We start from the raw sequence: 16,408 nt of genomic DNA on the forward strand, positions 1-16,408 counted from the left end.
ACCTCTCACATGCTTCTTCCATTGCAATTGGCCTCAAGTTCACGTTAATATTTTCCACTATCTGCAAAGCAATCTTATGAAGTTCACTGTTGAGTGCAGAGAAAGATCCTTCCTTCATCCTATTCAACCTAGGTTTCTCCTTTGACTCGGTGGCCCTTCATTAGGTACGCTTGTACACCTGCTCATTAATGCAAATATGTCAATTATGTAGCATCAACTCAATGCATAAAGGTGTGCAGTCATGGTCAAGAGGTTCAGTTGTTCAGACCAAATGTTAGAATGGGGAAGAAATGTGATCTAAGTGACTTTGCCCATGGAATGATTGCTGGTGCCAGATGGGAGGGTTTGAGTATCTCAGAAACTGGTGATCTCCTGGGATTTTCACACACAGCAGCCTCCAGAGTTTATAGAGAAAGATGTGAGAAATAAAAACATCCAGTGAGTGGCAGTTTTGAGGGTGAAAATTCCTTGTTAATGAGAGAAGCCAGACAAGTTCGAGCTGACAAGAAAGCAACAGTAATTCCAGTAACAGGTGTTACAACAGTGGCCCATCTCTAGATGCACAACATGTTGAACCTTGAAGTGGATGGGATGGGTTACAGCAGCAGAAGGCAGTGAACATACACTCAGTGGCTACTTTACTAGGTACAGGAGGTACCTACTAAAGTGGTTACAGAGTGCATGTTCTCATTGATGTTTGTGTCAGTGCTGACTATCTGTCTCTGATGGAGTTACTAAATGAGTCAAGAGTAGAGCAATCAGGAACCAAGTAAATGCAACAAACTACAAACACCCAGAAAGCTTGAAATTTAAGTCTGGAGTAATTAAAAATGAAGAAGCCTGGTGAGATGTTCCATTATAGTTAGGCTTGGGTTGTGTAACAGACAGGTGGGTGAGGTTAATGCATTGCTCAATGGTAGCTGCTCTGTGTGGCCACTTGCTGAGAGATGCTATAAGTTACCAAACCCTTCCTTGAGCTCCTTAAGGATTAGCTGGCCAACATAAGGATCCCAAATATTCCAGCATGCCCACCGGATCTCAGGCACTCATCAAAACAGCTCAAATATTTAAAAAAAATTACCTGGAGGAGATGCTGTTTATTTTCACTGCCACTAAATATTGCATTGGAGATCAACTATACTCTCCTGCCTGTTTTTGGTACCGTTTTTGTCACAGAAACAGAAACATCATTGGTTTCTACAACCAGTGTTCTGTGGATGGTACCAGTGAAGAATTAATTTTTTGATGGAATTCGCAGCCTAGGTCCAGCTTCTTGGTTTGCGATGGTGCCAATCTCAGACAAGTCTTCTGCTGCAACATCTCCAAAATGTGCATAGCCTTAAAAGAAGTTAAAATTTTGCACAATATTCTTCTGTGTGATAGAATAGCACACCGAGAATACAACATATGTATATCTATTCTCTTTCCTTCAAAACACATTATTTCTTTTCTATCAATCGTATTGGCATGCAGGGCTTAGCCTCACATATATCTCTATTCTCTACATTAACAGACTGGGGACCATCAAACATTGATTACCTACCTCTACGCACATACCACTCACAGGTGCTGGCTCAAAGTCAGGGTAGTGGTACTCAGTTGAACTTCCAACCTGATTTGTATAATCTGCTAGCAAATCAAACAGAAACCAAAGGATTGATATCACTGGATTGTATGGTTTAGGACCATAAGTGGCAATACCAAAAATATCAGTTTTATGTTCAATTGAAAGGTAACTGAAATGAAACATGACCTCAATATCTTCTTCCACCGATGCTGCCTGACTCACTGAATGCCTCCAACGTTTTCTATTTGTATTTCCATATCAAAAATCTACAGCGATGTAGTTAACTTAAATCTACAGTCAAACTACTCAGCTCAGCATCACTAAATGTTGACCTTACCAGCAAATCCCACATCCCATGAATAAATTTTAAAATAAAGTGAACCCTGGGCTCCTGGGAAACATAGAGAACTAAGAGACAAGTACTAGAAAATTAAGGATATTTTTTACATTGGGTTGTATGGAGGGTAGGGTGAATATTTCTCTTTTGGTTTGAAAATAGAAAGGTTGTAGGCTGGGACTATTAATTCTCTGTTAAAGATCTCCCCTCTGTCCTTTACTCTGGTGGACATGTAGAGTGCCATGACCTGGAATAAGCTGGATGGAGCTTTCAATGTTCAGACATAGCTTTTCTACAACTAAGAACCAGATGTGTTCATTCACAAATCCCAACTGGTCTAAGTAGCTCATGGGTTCAATCGGAGATTAATTGCCTTTAAGGAAGGAAAATATGTAGATAGGTAGGTGCTTGTAATTTCAGGTATTTGATAATTTTGCCATTAGTAGCGACACAACATCAACACAGAAAGGCAAACAGGAAGTGTGGAAAAGCTGTGTTTGTGATTATGGGTAAAATCTATGATTTTGGTGATTTCATTGTGTTTGAGTTGTCTGGTGCTCATTGTTGTAATTGCTCTCAGTACCTTAATACATTAGTGAGAGTCAATGTGATTAGTATTTTGTGACGTTACTGGATATGGAAATATTTCAGCTGGAAACAGGATCAGTTTAGATGCAGTGCTCTTCATGATCAACCTCCCAGGATCAACAGTAACTCACAAAACAAAATTCCAACAGGATGTGCTGTTACCCAGACGTTTCCCTCCTCTTTGCACTTTGAAATGTTTACTTAAGCAGGACAAGAATGGATACTACATGATGTAAATAATGTTCTTCGTTTTCACACCACTTAGTAAATTCTTAATGGATTACACCACACTGAGCAATACTGTGATTAGCACTTCCACAGAGCAGACAACCCTATATCACAAAGTTAATAAATGTTGGGCGATGTTGAGAGTTGAGGGATTAGGGTTTGGGGTAAGGGGGAAGGGGACACAGTGAGTGATGTGCTAGAAAAGGTGAGGCTCCATGGTGGGCCTCAGATTTGCATTAAGATTGAACTTTACTGGCATTCCCTGTTGGAATGGTCAATTGACAGTCACAGTAACTCCCTGTGAGTACAATCACAATTCTGTGTGACCACCAATGCAACAGTCATCCTTTCTTCACCCTGATTATCTTTTTTTGTGTGAATGTGAGTCCCAAACCAAAACAGCACAAAATATATGAACTTAGAAAACCGTATATTTGCACAAAGCTTGCATGCATACAAAAATATACTAGGCACAAGAGGTACTGCAGATGCTGGAAATCTGTGCTGGAGGAACTCAGCAGGTCAGGCAGCATCTATGGTTGGGCATAAACAGTTGAGGTTTTAGGCCGAGACCCTTCATCAGTTCTGAAGGAGGGTCTTGACCCAAAAAGTCAACTGTTTATTCCCATCCATAGATGCTGCCTGACCTGCTGAGCTCCTGTGGCAGGTTGTGTGAATTGCCACACAAATATACTGCCATCCATCACCTGTATGCGTAATGTGTGCGTGCCTATTGCTTGGGTGTGGATGTATGTGTTTGGGTGTGCGTATGTGCATGGGCCTGTGTGTGCAAGTGTAAATTTAGAAGATTTCTAGGTCATATATCATCAACTAAACCAACAAGAAAAAGTACCCTGGTGTCGACAACTGTAAACTGCACCCAATGTACATGGTAGGATAACCAAGAATATGTAGTTCTGTAGATGATTAAATCAATAAAATCTTGACAAGACTTGTTGGTACATGCTTCTTTATTCCACACAATTCCTTTCCATCGCGAGAGGCATTTATCACACTGCCTGTCGGCTAATGGAGATTGTTGTTTAGCCCACACTTGATAGAAGGCCACAATTATGATGCATGTCAATAATTTAGAGAGATATGACAAAGGAACAAAGAGCACAGCCCACGGCTGCTGGCCCTTTCAACACCAGGCACTTGCTGTACATAGCTTACAGAGAAAGCAACCTCCCCATCCGATGGCCCTCTCGGAAGTGTGACATCCAAGGGTTAACACACTCCGGTACCGCAGACAATAGAATGAGCATGACTATTGCGAAGAAGGTGTGATGCATGAAAAAAAGAGGAAAACTAATGACAGGTGTAGCTGTAAATTCTTCATTCTGCATAGGCTGATTGCATGGCTCCACTTGTGCACTCGCCTGTGACTTTACAACTAATCCTGTTTGTAAGTTATTATTTATCTTCACGAAAGTTTGTCAAACTCGGGCTTTGATTTTTTTTTCCCCCTGATTTCCCTCTTGCAGCTCGCTCTCACACATGCTCCCCATATAATTTATGACTGCCTCTGGTCCTGATGACAGATTATTAAAAGTAGAATTAGTTTTTTGCGCAGAATTTTTCCACTGGGAATTGGGAAGGCAGTGCTCTCTGCAGAAGGTCTCCGGCGAGGTCTCCATTACTAATAGAAGTTTTTTGATGGGGTGAAGAGACTAATGATTTGAATTTACTGTGGCAGGAATCACGTGAGTTGGAAAGCATCAGTCGAAGAGACTAGAGGTTAACCTCTTCCCTGTGGAGAGGTTTATTGGATTGTTTAGCAGCAGAAGGATAATGTTTTTTGTCATAGACTGCTGCTGCTGTGCAGAAGTAAAACAGCCAGGCTTTAGAAAGGGAGAGAGAGAGAGAGAAGAGGCTCAGAAGAGGGAGAGAAGGTGCCTGGCAGAGGAGTGGGTCCTTGTATTGTTTTATGTGGAGTAGAAGGTAGAAGAGGCAAAAGGTAAAGTGCATGACAGACACCTGTGCCAATAAGGGGAGAAAAAAAGATGCCAGTGTTCACCTAGTGGCCATTCAACTTGTTCTCCCAGCATGCCCCAGCAGCACGGGAAGCAGAGGGGAGTCACAGCACAGCTGAGAGCCTGGGCTTAATCTTATGCATCATTAAGCACTCAGCAGCAAGCCAGCGCTGTTCATATACATCATCCACGCTTAATAAACATAATGATGACATAAGATGTAATTCTAGATGAATTTTCATTTTATAGGGAAATGGAGAATTCCTGTAGAAAAAAAGTAAATTATCTGGGAAGTGCAAAATAAATGATGTTTTTTCCTTGAGATGAATGGAGTTGTTTGACGCATCACAAGAGTAAGAAAGCTGGCAATTCTTGTTTTTTAATCGCAGGGCATGATGGACAGGCAGAGAGACCCCGAGTGCTGTTCATCCATCATATAGGAAGTGGAAATCTGGTGTTTAAAAAAAAGTAAGAGTTTTACTGCTTTCAACTCACAGAGGAAATTGAATTCTGATGAAAAGTACGAGGGAAACTTGGCACTCGACATCAGAGGGGGAGAGAAGGGCAGGATAGGGCAATGAGTGCTGATGCCAAGTTCCCAGGGTCGGAGGAGTGAGAGGCAGCAGAGTTGGCCACGGGGGGCGGATGAAAGAATGGTTTTAGAGGGGTGGGGGTGGCGGTTAAGTCATTTGCCAGCTTCAAGTGGGATGGGAGAGTTATGTGGAATGTCAGTAACTGTGTATCGTTCTGCTCTTCATCTATTAATGTTTTATAAATGGTACATTTACTTCACAAACAGTCCTTGTCTCTACACCCCTCCTAAAAATAAAAATAAAATACTGGTCTAGTGCCCAAACATTTTGGAAGTGAATATTCAATTTGCAGAGCATTCAGATCGCAAGCATAGGAATAGCCTCAACATACTAAAAAACAATAAAAATATGCCAACGTGGAAGAACTACAGTATATTCCATATTATTACAGCTAAGCAAAACTGACCTCATGTCACATACAATTCAAGATCTTTTATCCCGGGTTAAATCTCATTCAAATAAATAAATCTCACTATCACTGGAGTAACAATATTCTACAGCAATCTTCAGTACAAGTTTCAGTTTTCAGTAGAGATTCTAAATAACTCAACTTATTTGTACGCAGACCACAAGAGAAAGGACTGTTTGGCCGACTTTTTACTAAAATCAGAAATCATAGGACCTGCAGATCCTGGAAATCTGAAACAGAAACTGAAAGTGTCAAAGACACTCAGTAGGTCAGGCAGCATCCATGGAAAGAGAAACAGAGTTAACATTTCATGGTGAAGAACACTTCAACCTAAAATATGCAATGTGTTTGTCCTCCTGCAGATTCTGCCTAACTTGCTGAAGATTTTCAGCATTTTCTGTTTTTCTTTGCTATGGTGTACTTTCTTGTGAGTCTAATTCTGAGAACGGAAATGTAAAAATGGAAATAGGTTACATCTCAGAAATTAAAAGGTAGGTTTTCAGTTCTGAGAAGTGCACTGGGAATCCATGAAGGCATTGTGTTGATGCACAGCCACCTTTGACCTGAATTGTGAGATTCATCAGACTTTGCAAAGTTCCAGGCTTGACTTGTGGAAAGGGGGAAAATTTTCCCTATTTCGTTGCAGATAATTCTTACACTCCAATGCACAATTGTACCCATGAGACTTGAAGGGATGGCCACCGATTAGACACAGTCAGTTCCCTCATTATCCAAAAGGAAAGCACATCTGATGATAATCAATTAAGCTATGCACAGGGTCAGAGAATAGTAACACCAACAAAGTATAATATCTAGCCCAACTCTGCCTGATGTTGCAAGGATAACCAGGACTGGAGGCCTTGTGTTATAAGGAATGACTGGATAAGCAGGTATTATTTTCCACTGGAGCGTAAGGTTTCATTAAATCTTGATGGGCAAAAATAAGTTGAATTGGTACAGTCTTTTTCCAGGGTAAAGGAATCTAAAGCATATGAGGAGAAAGAAAAGAGTTAAAGGGAGCTTGAAGATCAAGGTCTGTTTATTTCTGTCTTGCTGAGCTCCTCCAGCATTTTGTGTGTGCTATTCCAACTAACATTGCCGTGCAAAGTCACTCACTGGAGACAGACTTGGGACAGAGATCCAAAGTAATTTCCTCAGTCCACAATGCTGAAACGCAATGAGACCCACAATCAATTGGTGACTGGTTTTACTTAGTAGAAACCCTGACAGTTGGCCCTAGTGTACTTGAGATAAAGTGGACCAATTTGGTCAAAGATGATTCAGAGTTTAATTACACATCCATACCAGAGGAGGCACTGGTGTTGACTTGAGACATGTATAAGAGAATCATAAACAATGAATGGTACAGCACCAAATAAGTCTCAATGGCTCATTTTGACTCTTCTTGAGCCTCTGGAATGCATTTACAAGGCAGAGCAAGTTCTTTTGTATATTTCATTTGGCATGTCCTTATCGGCTGGGATTTTCCATCAATTACTTTTACTTCCCCATTATAATGTCATTGGATGTGCAACTAAAACCCTAGAAAAGTTATGGTGACAAAGCCAAGATGGGTTTTAAGTCATTCACACCATGCTTAGGCAACACTCTTTGCCAGGGAATTGAGGTGACACCTTACAGTGACAGAGATGAAAAAAAAACAAAGGAAGAGACAGATTGTGTTTGGGGTTATTCAGCCTTTCAGACCTGCTTCTTCCTTCTGTGAAACTTTGATTTATGTTACAACACTATTTTCCCTCCCTCTGCTATCCTAACCAAATAATCATAGTCTGTAAAAGTTCAAATAAGGTCATAGAACTACCTGATAAAGATGTTATATCTGAGCTTTATCAAAACATAAAGAAAAATATTTGCGAAGATTTAAATTTCATGATATGACGCCTTTGAAATTTCTGTGTTCTGTGTCGAGTTCTCCCTGTGACCACATTGGTTTCTTCCGGCTTTCTGCAACATCCCCAAGATGTACTAGTTGGTAGGTTGATTGGCCACTGTAAATTACCACTGGAGTTAACAAGAATGTGAGAAGATGTAAAATAAAGTTAGTGTAGAACTCATGTAAATGAGTACTTGGACATTATCGTGGACTTGGTTGGCTGAGGAGCCTGTTTCTGTGCTGTATAAATCCATGACTTGATAGTTCTGTTTAATTATGCTGTTAGGAAGATTGAGTCAGAATGAGAATCACTGACATACAATACTGTGCAAAAGCCTTAGGCACATATATATAGCTAGGGTGCCTAAGTCTTTTGCACAGTTCCGTACTTATATATTGCAGCCACAAAAAAAAAATCATGATTCATGTGAGTGATGATAAACCTGATTCTGACATGGGTTTCTATAGTGAACTGAGAGTGAGAAGGGAACAGGGAGAGGGGAATCATGGTTGGGAAAAGTGGAAGAGAGAGGGAAGAGTGTGGGAAGCACCAGAGAGACATTCTGTAATGATCAAATAACCTTGCTTAGTGTTCAGAATTTGGTGTGTCTGAATTCACGCCACTCCCCCACCCCTTATACTCATTCTCTGCTATCTGTCCCATGTCCTTCCCATAGCACTTCATCCACGCCATTACCAACATCAGTTGCTCCTGCCACATTTACAAACTCGCTCTACGCTCCACATTGACAAATACAGTACTCTGCAAAAGTCTTAGGCACCTGAGCTATATACACTATATGTGCCTAAGACTTTTGCACAGTACTGTATTTATGCTGTGAAAAGTGTTATTTCGTTGTGGTTGTACAGTGCAAGACATAAAAAATAATTATAAGTTGCAACAAATAAATGCACAAGTTTAAAAAAATAGTTCAAAAGAGTCATTGTCATAGTCATACTTTATTGATCCCGGGGGAAATTGGTTTTCGTTACAGTTGCACCATAAATAATAAATAGTAATAGAACCATAAATTACTATTTATGCACAAGTTTAAAAAAAAGTTCAAAAGAGGAATAGTGAGATAGTATTCATGGGTTCATGGACCATTCAGAAATCTGCTGGTTGAGGCGATGAACTGTTCATTAAACACTGGGTGTGTATCTTCAAGCTCCTGCACTTCCTCCCTGATGGAACAAAATGTAAAGGCTGTCTACAAAGCTTCCTGTCACATAGCTGAACTGGCTTAATTGATTACTGAATTAGGATACAATGAAAAGGTGAACAGACAAATATTTCCATTTGTTTATGTCACACATTTCATTCTTATGTTTAGTTATAGGCAAGTTAATTAAAAAGGAAAAATCAGTTGTGTATATTATAAAGACAAAAGACAACAGAAAAATATCTCAACAAAGGAGACAGAGAGTTTGTAGCCTAGATTTTAAAAATGTACATTCAAGAAGTTGAAGTAGAGATTAAAATACCCCGATGAAGGGAAAGTGTGCAAATCTGCAATATAAGATTTACTGCAATGTTTACAGAAGGACAAGGAACATGGAATAGCACTGCACAGGAGCAGGCCATTCCGTCCATCTGACAATCTGCCTACCCAAAGTCCATATCCCTCCATTCTGTACCTCTTCATTTGTTTGTTGAAATGCCTATCAAAAATTGCTAACTTATCTACTTCCACAACTGATACCACAATTTGAACACTTACTACTCTCTGTATTGAAAACTTGTCCCCCAAATCTCCATTAAATTTCCCCCCTCCTCACCTAAAACCTATGCCCTCTAGTATTTGACAGTTCAACACTGGGAAAAGACTGACAATTTACCCTATCAGGTCTTTCAGAATTTGATATAATCCTGTCAGGTCGCTACTTAGCTCTTGATGCTCCAGAGAAAACATCCAAGTTCGTACAACCTCTACTTACAACTGATATTCTCCAATCCAGGAAACATCTTCTGCATCCTCTCCAAAGCCTTCCAATAGTATGGCAACCAGAACTGCCCATGAAGCTACAAATGTGGTAAAACCAAAGTCTTACACAGCTGAAACATGCCTTACCTACTTTTAAATGTAGTAGCCTTATTGAAGAAGACAAGCATGTTGTAAGTCTTCTTTACGATCCTATCTACTTGTGCTACAACTTTCAGGGAGCAATGCATTCACATCTTAAAAGCCCCCTTTGCTCACATTAATGCTCCTCAGGGTCCTGCCATTTGCTGCATACCGTACTCTTGCATTTGACCGGCCAAAATGCATTGCTTCACACTTGTTCATATTAAACTCCATTGTCAATTTCTGAACCCAAATTTCCATCTGATCTTACTTTGCTGTGTCCTTTGACAACATTCCACACTATCTACAAATCTACTAATTTTTGTGCTGTCTGCAAACTTACTAATATAATCACCCATATTTTCATCCAGATTATTTTACATCTCACCAACAGAGGTCTCAACACTGATGGTTGTAGAATACCTTGTCAGAGACCTTCAGTCAGACAAACATCCTCCATCACTACACTCCGTCTTCTATGACCAAACAAATCTTGTATCCAACTTTCCACCTCACCCTGCATCCCAAGTGACTTAAACTTCCAGATTATCCCACCGTGAGGAACTTCGTGAAATGCTTTAATAAGTTCTACATCCTACTGTCATCAATCATATGAATCAACTCCTCAAAATCTCATATCCCCCACATTTAGTCAAAATGACTAACCTTAATGATTCTGTTTACCCAAATGCACATAGATCTTGTACTCACAGAATGTTAGGAGATTGAGGGGGGGATCTCATTGAAATCTCTCAAATATTGAAAGGTCTAAACAGAGAGTAGATGCAGAGGATGTTTCCTACAGTGGGGGAGTCTAGGACCAGAGGTCACAGCTGCAGAATAGAAGGATATCCCTTTAGAACAGGAATGAGGAGGAATTACTTTAGCCAACTGGTGGTGAATCTGTGAAATTCATTGCCAGACAATTGTGGTGGCCAAGTGATTGGGTATACTTAAAATGGAGGTTGATAGGTTCTTGATTAGTAAAGGCATCCAAGGTTACAGGGAGAAGGCAGGAGAATAGGATTTATAGCAATAATAAATCAGCCATGATGGAATGACAGAACAGATTTAATGGGCCAATTGGCCTAATTCTGCTCCTATGTCTTATGGTCTTATAGTCTAAATCATGACCCTTGGAATTATTATCTTCTACAGTAACTTCCCCACCACTGATGCGAGGTGCATTGACCAGTAATTTCCTGGACTATCCTTGTTGCTTTTCTTACACAAAAGAACAATATTGGCTATTCTCCAGTCTTCCAGGACCCTGCTTGTGGCTAAGGTGGATAGGAAGATCTCTGTTAAGGCCTCAGCAATCTCCTCCCTTATCTCACTCAGTATTCTGGGAACATATAAACCTTAATGTTTCTCAGTACATACATCTTCCTTCTTTACCCTAGATTAGAATTATGCCCCTTCCTGATATCACCATCATCCATGCTCTTCTTCACGGTGAATACCAATGTGAAGAATTCATTCACTCACCTATTTCCCCTAGCTCCCACATCTATCTTTATGCATTTGATAAAGGATGTTCACTGCTGCATTGTAGATCACAAGTTTTATGCCACCTCTCAAGTTCTGTTCTTCAAATTCCCTTTTCCTCAATTGCCTAATAGCTCTTCCTGATTAATGAAGTCATAATCATTAAGATGTTAAAAGGAAACCATGCTGGTCGGTGCATTTTTCTTGGAGCTGTTGCACAGCGAGGATCACATCCTCTGTGTCACTAGATAGACAGTGTTCACTCTGTGATTTGGGGACTGGCACTTCTGCCACTTGGAGGTGCAACCTGAGGAAGACTCTGGTCATCAGCTCCCAAGCCTAGCTGTGTACTGATCCTTAACTCCAGCTGCACAGTGAATCACGCTTACTGTCCCTGGTCCCTTCACACAGTAAACCGCACCACTCGCTGACTCAGTCCACACACCACACCGTACCACTCTGAATCAGTCCACTCCAGTCTCTGAACAAGTCCACCCGCCAAATCACATCACACTGAATCATTACCCACAACAAGTCACACCATTCTTACTCAGGCCACAGACTAAACCACACCAGTCTTTGAATGAGTCTGCACACCAAACCACACTACTCTCTGACTCAGCCCACACACCATAGCACATCACTCTCTGACTTAGGCCGCAGACCAAACCACACCAGTCCTTCGTTCCATCCTCACACCTAACCACCGACATCCTTGGTTTCTGCATACAGACCTTCAGCCATCTTCTCAAGATACATCAAGGAGAATTTGAAAGGATGATTTGCTACTCTGGATATGGAGGGATGGGTGGGCTGACACCCTACATCCGGTGGTGACACAGTGGCCTTTAAGGCTTATTATTTCCACCCAACACCCAGATCACTGACCGTCGGATGCATTTTAAATCTATTCAAATTAAATAATTCAGAAAAATCAATATCACCAAATAAATTAGAAATAAGTAAAGTTAAAACACATTAAAGCACTAAAAATAATTAAAGGAAACTCTAAAATCATAGGTTTAATAAACACTTACATCTCTATAAGTAAAATAATGTTTACTTGCACTTTCTAGTGTGTCAGCAATTCCACTCAAATGATTACACAACAGGCTTCCCTGGCGTAAAGTCGAGGACCAGGGAGAGTATACAGGGACTCTCTCTTCAGGAGGTCACCAATGTGCCTCCTGTGATTCCCATGGTGGAGCAGCCACCTGAGGCACGCTCAGGTGTAAATGGATGATCGCCTTTGGAACCATCAGCTCTCAGTCCACATGATTCAGTCCAGTGTTCTGTGTTTGGAACATTCTCTCTGGCCAAAGTTGATCTGTGGAAACTGTTCAGCAGGCAAGTGGCTTGGCTGCTTATCATCTGCAAATAATCAGGCTGAAGGCATTATGGAAAGCAGAGGCCTCAATGACAAATGAGTGAAGCTAGATTGTGTGGCTCATTCACTGTGCCACATCAAAGCAAGTGGATACTGTGTAGAGACCAGCTAATATCCCCTGATTAGCCCAGAACATGGCCCAGAAGATGTCACACCACTAAATTTGTGGGAAAAGCTGAAATAGAAAATCGGTGCAGCGAACCTGATTTAGCATCCTGGTAAAGGTGCCCAAACATAATCAGTAAAATGAGAACTTCCAAGAAAATCAGTCCTTCATATCTGCATTTCACCCAACACAGAGTTGAAATATACCTTGCAGAAAATCAAGATAAAAAGTAACTGCTGAGAATATAAAATATAGAACATATTCTATATCACAGGAACAAGCTACTCAAGAAATGATGTCAGTGCCAAACAGAAGGCCAAATTAAAATACTCAAGGGCCTCTGGAAATCTAGAGCAACACACACAAAATCCTGAAGGAACTCAGGAAGTCAGGCAGCAAATATGGAGGGGAATAATGAGCCAATGTTTCAGACCAAAATGCTTCAGCGCAGAATAGACCCTTCTGGCCCTTCATGGAACACCACCCAGGCATCCCCCAATTTATCCTAGCCTAATCACGGGACAATATACAATGACAAATTAACTTACTGACCGGTACATCTTTGGACTGTGGGAGGAAACCAGAGCACCCAGAAGAAGCCAACACAGTTATGGGGAGAACATATAAACTCCTTACAAGCAGTGAAAGGAATTGAACCCACATCGCCTGCACTGTAAAGTGTTGTGCTAACCACCACACTACCGTCTCAACCCAAAATGCTACCTGTTTATTCCCCTCCATAGATGCTGCCTGACTTGTTGTGTTCCTTCAGTATTTTGTGTATATTGCCAAGTTAAACTAAATCTCTTCTGCCTGCATGTTACCCATTCCTTGCATTTTCATGTGTCTACTTACAGACCTTTTAAATGATGCTTTGTGTGTGATTCCACTAATGTCCTTGGCAGTCTATTCCTGGCATCTAACCTACTGCACCCCGTGTAAAAAACATGCTGTGAACGTCTCCTTTAAATTTTCCCCTCTGCCCTTAATTGGATGTCCCCTCATATTTGACATTTCATCTAGAAAAAAGATTCTGACTGTCTACCCTATCTGTGCTCTCATAATTGGGAAACTTCCATCAACCCAAATTTGTCCAACCTCTCCTTATCTTGATAAACTTATCCTACGTCCTTTCCAAAGCCTCCTTCCTGTAATGTGGCAATCAGGATTTTACACAATACTCCAAGTTACAGTCTCATTCTCAAAATAGAAGCAAAGTGTTAAGCACTCAGCAGGTCAGTCAGCATCAGTGGGGAGAGAAACAGATTCAATGCTTCAGGTTAATGAGGACAGAGAATTTTTTTCAGATGGAAGGTTATGGGCAAAAAGTTAACTTGCCATGTCTTTCTATGAGTCTTATTCCAATTTCCACTACCAGCAATACTTTTGATCCAATTTTTGAGAGAAGACAGGAGAGAGTGGTCAATGTCAATCAGATCTTTCCTCAGCCTCTGACGCTCCAGAGGAGGAAAACCCTCTATAACAGAGGGAAAGAGTTGAATGCTGTGAATGAATAAACACGTGGTTTGAGAAAGGCATGTAATAGTGATGTATAACTTGATGACAAAATCATTGAGAATTACAGAACATTCGTGTAAAGTATGTGTGTCTTACACCATGTAATATGTTGATCGCTGTGTTTATGGAGGTTCATCGAGTGTGGTGACATAAAGAACAATCGCGTTTGTTAAGGTGGTCCACAGAATTTATCACCTTTTGGCTGCCTATTTCCCCAGATGACATTGGACAAGAAACATTTTTGGAATTGTTGCTTCTTCAGAATTATTCTGTGATTTTGCTAGACTATATGAAGATAAATATTTATATAACTTTAGACTACTGTATCACATAGAAATTTTGAGAAACAAGAAATTAACTTTTATTAAATATTATGCATTTAATTGCATTAACAGTACGGACACTTTGCAATAGTTCAACTAAGCTAAAAATGTTTCGTTGATGATTTTCATTTGTACTTAGTGTCTGAGGCTTCTCACTTAAGTGTCCAACAATAATCAGCTGGCATTGACGGATTCCATTTGCCCTGATACCGGTTCTCCATGATCGCAATGTCCTAGTGAAACCTTTCACTACACTCTTCACTGACAGCACTAAGGTTTGAAGGGATGAAGTGTAGATGGGAATGCAACAAATGTGAGGAGCCCAGGTTTTGTCCTGGTCACCAACCTTACACCCAAAGTAGACTCATAGGTTTTCTGAATAAGAGGAGTCATACTCACCACAAATATAACAGGAAGTATCACAGCTTTTGCAGCATTGGCAAGACAGTTTGCTATCACAAGTACTCCTGAAAACACAATTAGTTTATTATAATGAGTATGCCCAATATGCTATGTGCATAGGGCATGACTATCAATGTGATCACAAGTTGATATACATTTAAACGTAATGAACAGAACAGTGTGTGCATGATGCTTTCATAGTCCTCTAAAACCTATCCTGCCATGCAGCGCCCAGTTTACCTAAGCTTGCGAGACATGTCTGGGGAAGATACAAAAACTTTACAGGGTACCTTGTGGGCAACGTTTTAATTGATGGATTATGAATTGAAATCTATATACTACTAAAACTCTCATGCTCTGTCTGTCTGTTTGTCTGTTTGTGATCTCCAATTAGCGCAAACGGTGCATTACAGCGGCACTTTGTTTGGCTCAATCAAATTAAAATGCGTTAACTTACAGAATGCAGGCAAAATTCAGGGTTATGTATTCGTATAAAATTGCTCATTTGCAACAATCAACAGACTCCCTTTTAACCCGAGAGCCGATACGTCATCATGGAAATCAGGACGCGACAGCCCGACGCATGCACACGGCCAGCCTCAGCAGCGACACCTACCGGAGCAAAAGGGCAGGGCAGCTCTATTTCGAGGGGTCACATTCTGCCAATCACCATCAGCATGTGCAGGATTGGGACAGATCTAACTGCCACCCATCAATAAAAGGTAATTAAATCTTATTGTAATGATGTACTTCGAGACACCCATAAAACCCTTTGCTGCAGTCAAAGGACAGCGTTGACTATATCACATCCATTTAGGAGAGCGCCAACCACATCATCAAGAATAATCAGCATCTTTTGATGTTACTGCTTCGTATCCTCTATCCAGCATTAGGGTAAAAAGAAATGGTCAGCCTAATTATGCCGCATGGAAAGGGAAGGGGGACATTATGGTCAAGAGATAACGCCAAATGCCGTCGGAAAGTGGCAAGGAGAAGGTGAGAACAAGAATCAGATGAGGCCAGGGACGCACGGCTCCAGGATCAAAGAGTCAGGACAAAAAAAAAGATGAGAGAAGAAGAGACAGAGGAGGAGAGGCATGCAGTCTCCAGAATCAGAGACAGACACCAAACTGCAGAAGAGATGAAGAGACGGGGGATGAAAGGGCTGCTCATCTCCAGAATGATGATGAGAGCCACAAGGGTGACAGATAAACCAGAAATGATGCCATCAAAAGTGTCCTTCATTAAATGAGGAACAGCTATATTTGCTTTGCTACGCGTTGTTCTTCTTTAATAAACTGAGGTTTTCTACTTCAGTTTCCAAAGCCAAGTGATACCAATAGCATTCAGGAAAACTTAATGTTCATTCTGACTGCACTACCCTTCTCTGAACGGGTGCCCCAACGGGTCACCCCATTGTCTAGTAACGAATATAGGCAATTACAAATCAATGGTGCATGGTAGGGACTTCTATTGGTGATTTTCATAATCAGCAGCCCAAAATCCATGAGATACACCCAAAAGTA

This window comes from Mobula birostris, chromosome 18 (assembly GCF_030028105.1).
Source record: "Mobula birostris isolate sMobBir1 chromosome 18, sMobBir1.hap1, whole genome shotgun sequence".
In the NCBI taxonomy this organism is placed as follows: domain Eukaryota; kingdom Metazoa; phylum Chordata; class Chondrichthyes; order Myliobatiformes; family Myliobatidae; genus Mobula; species Mobula birostris.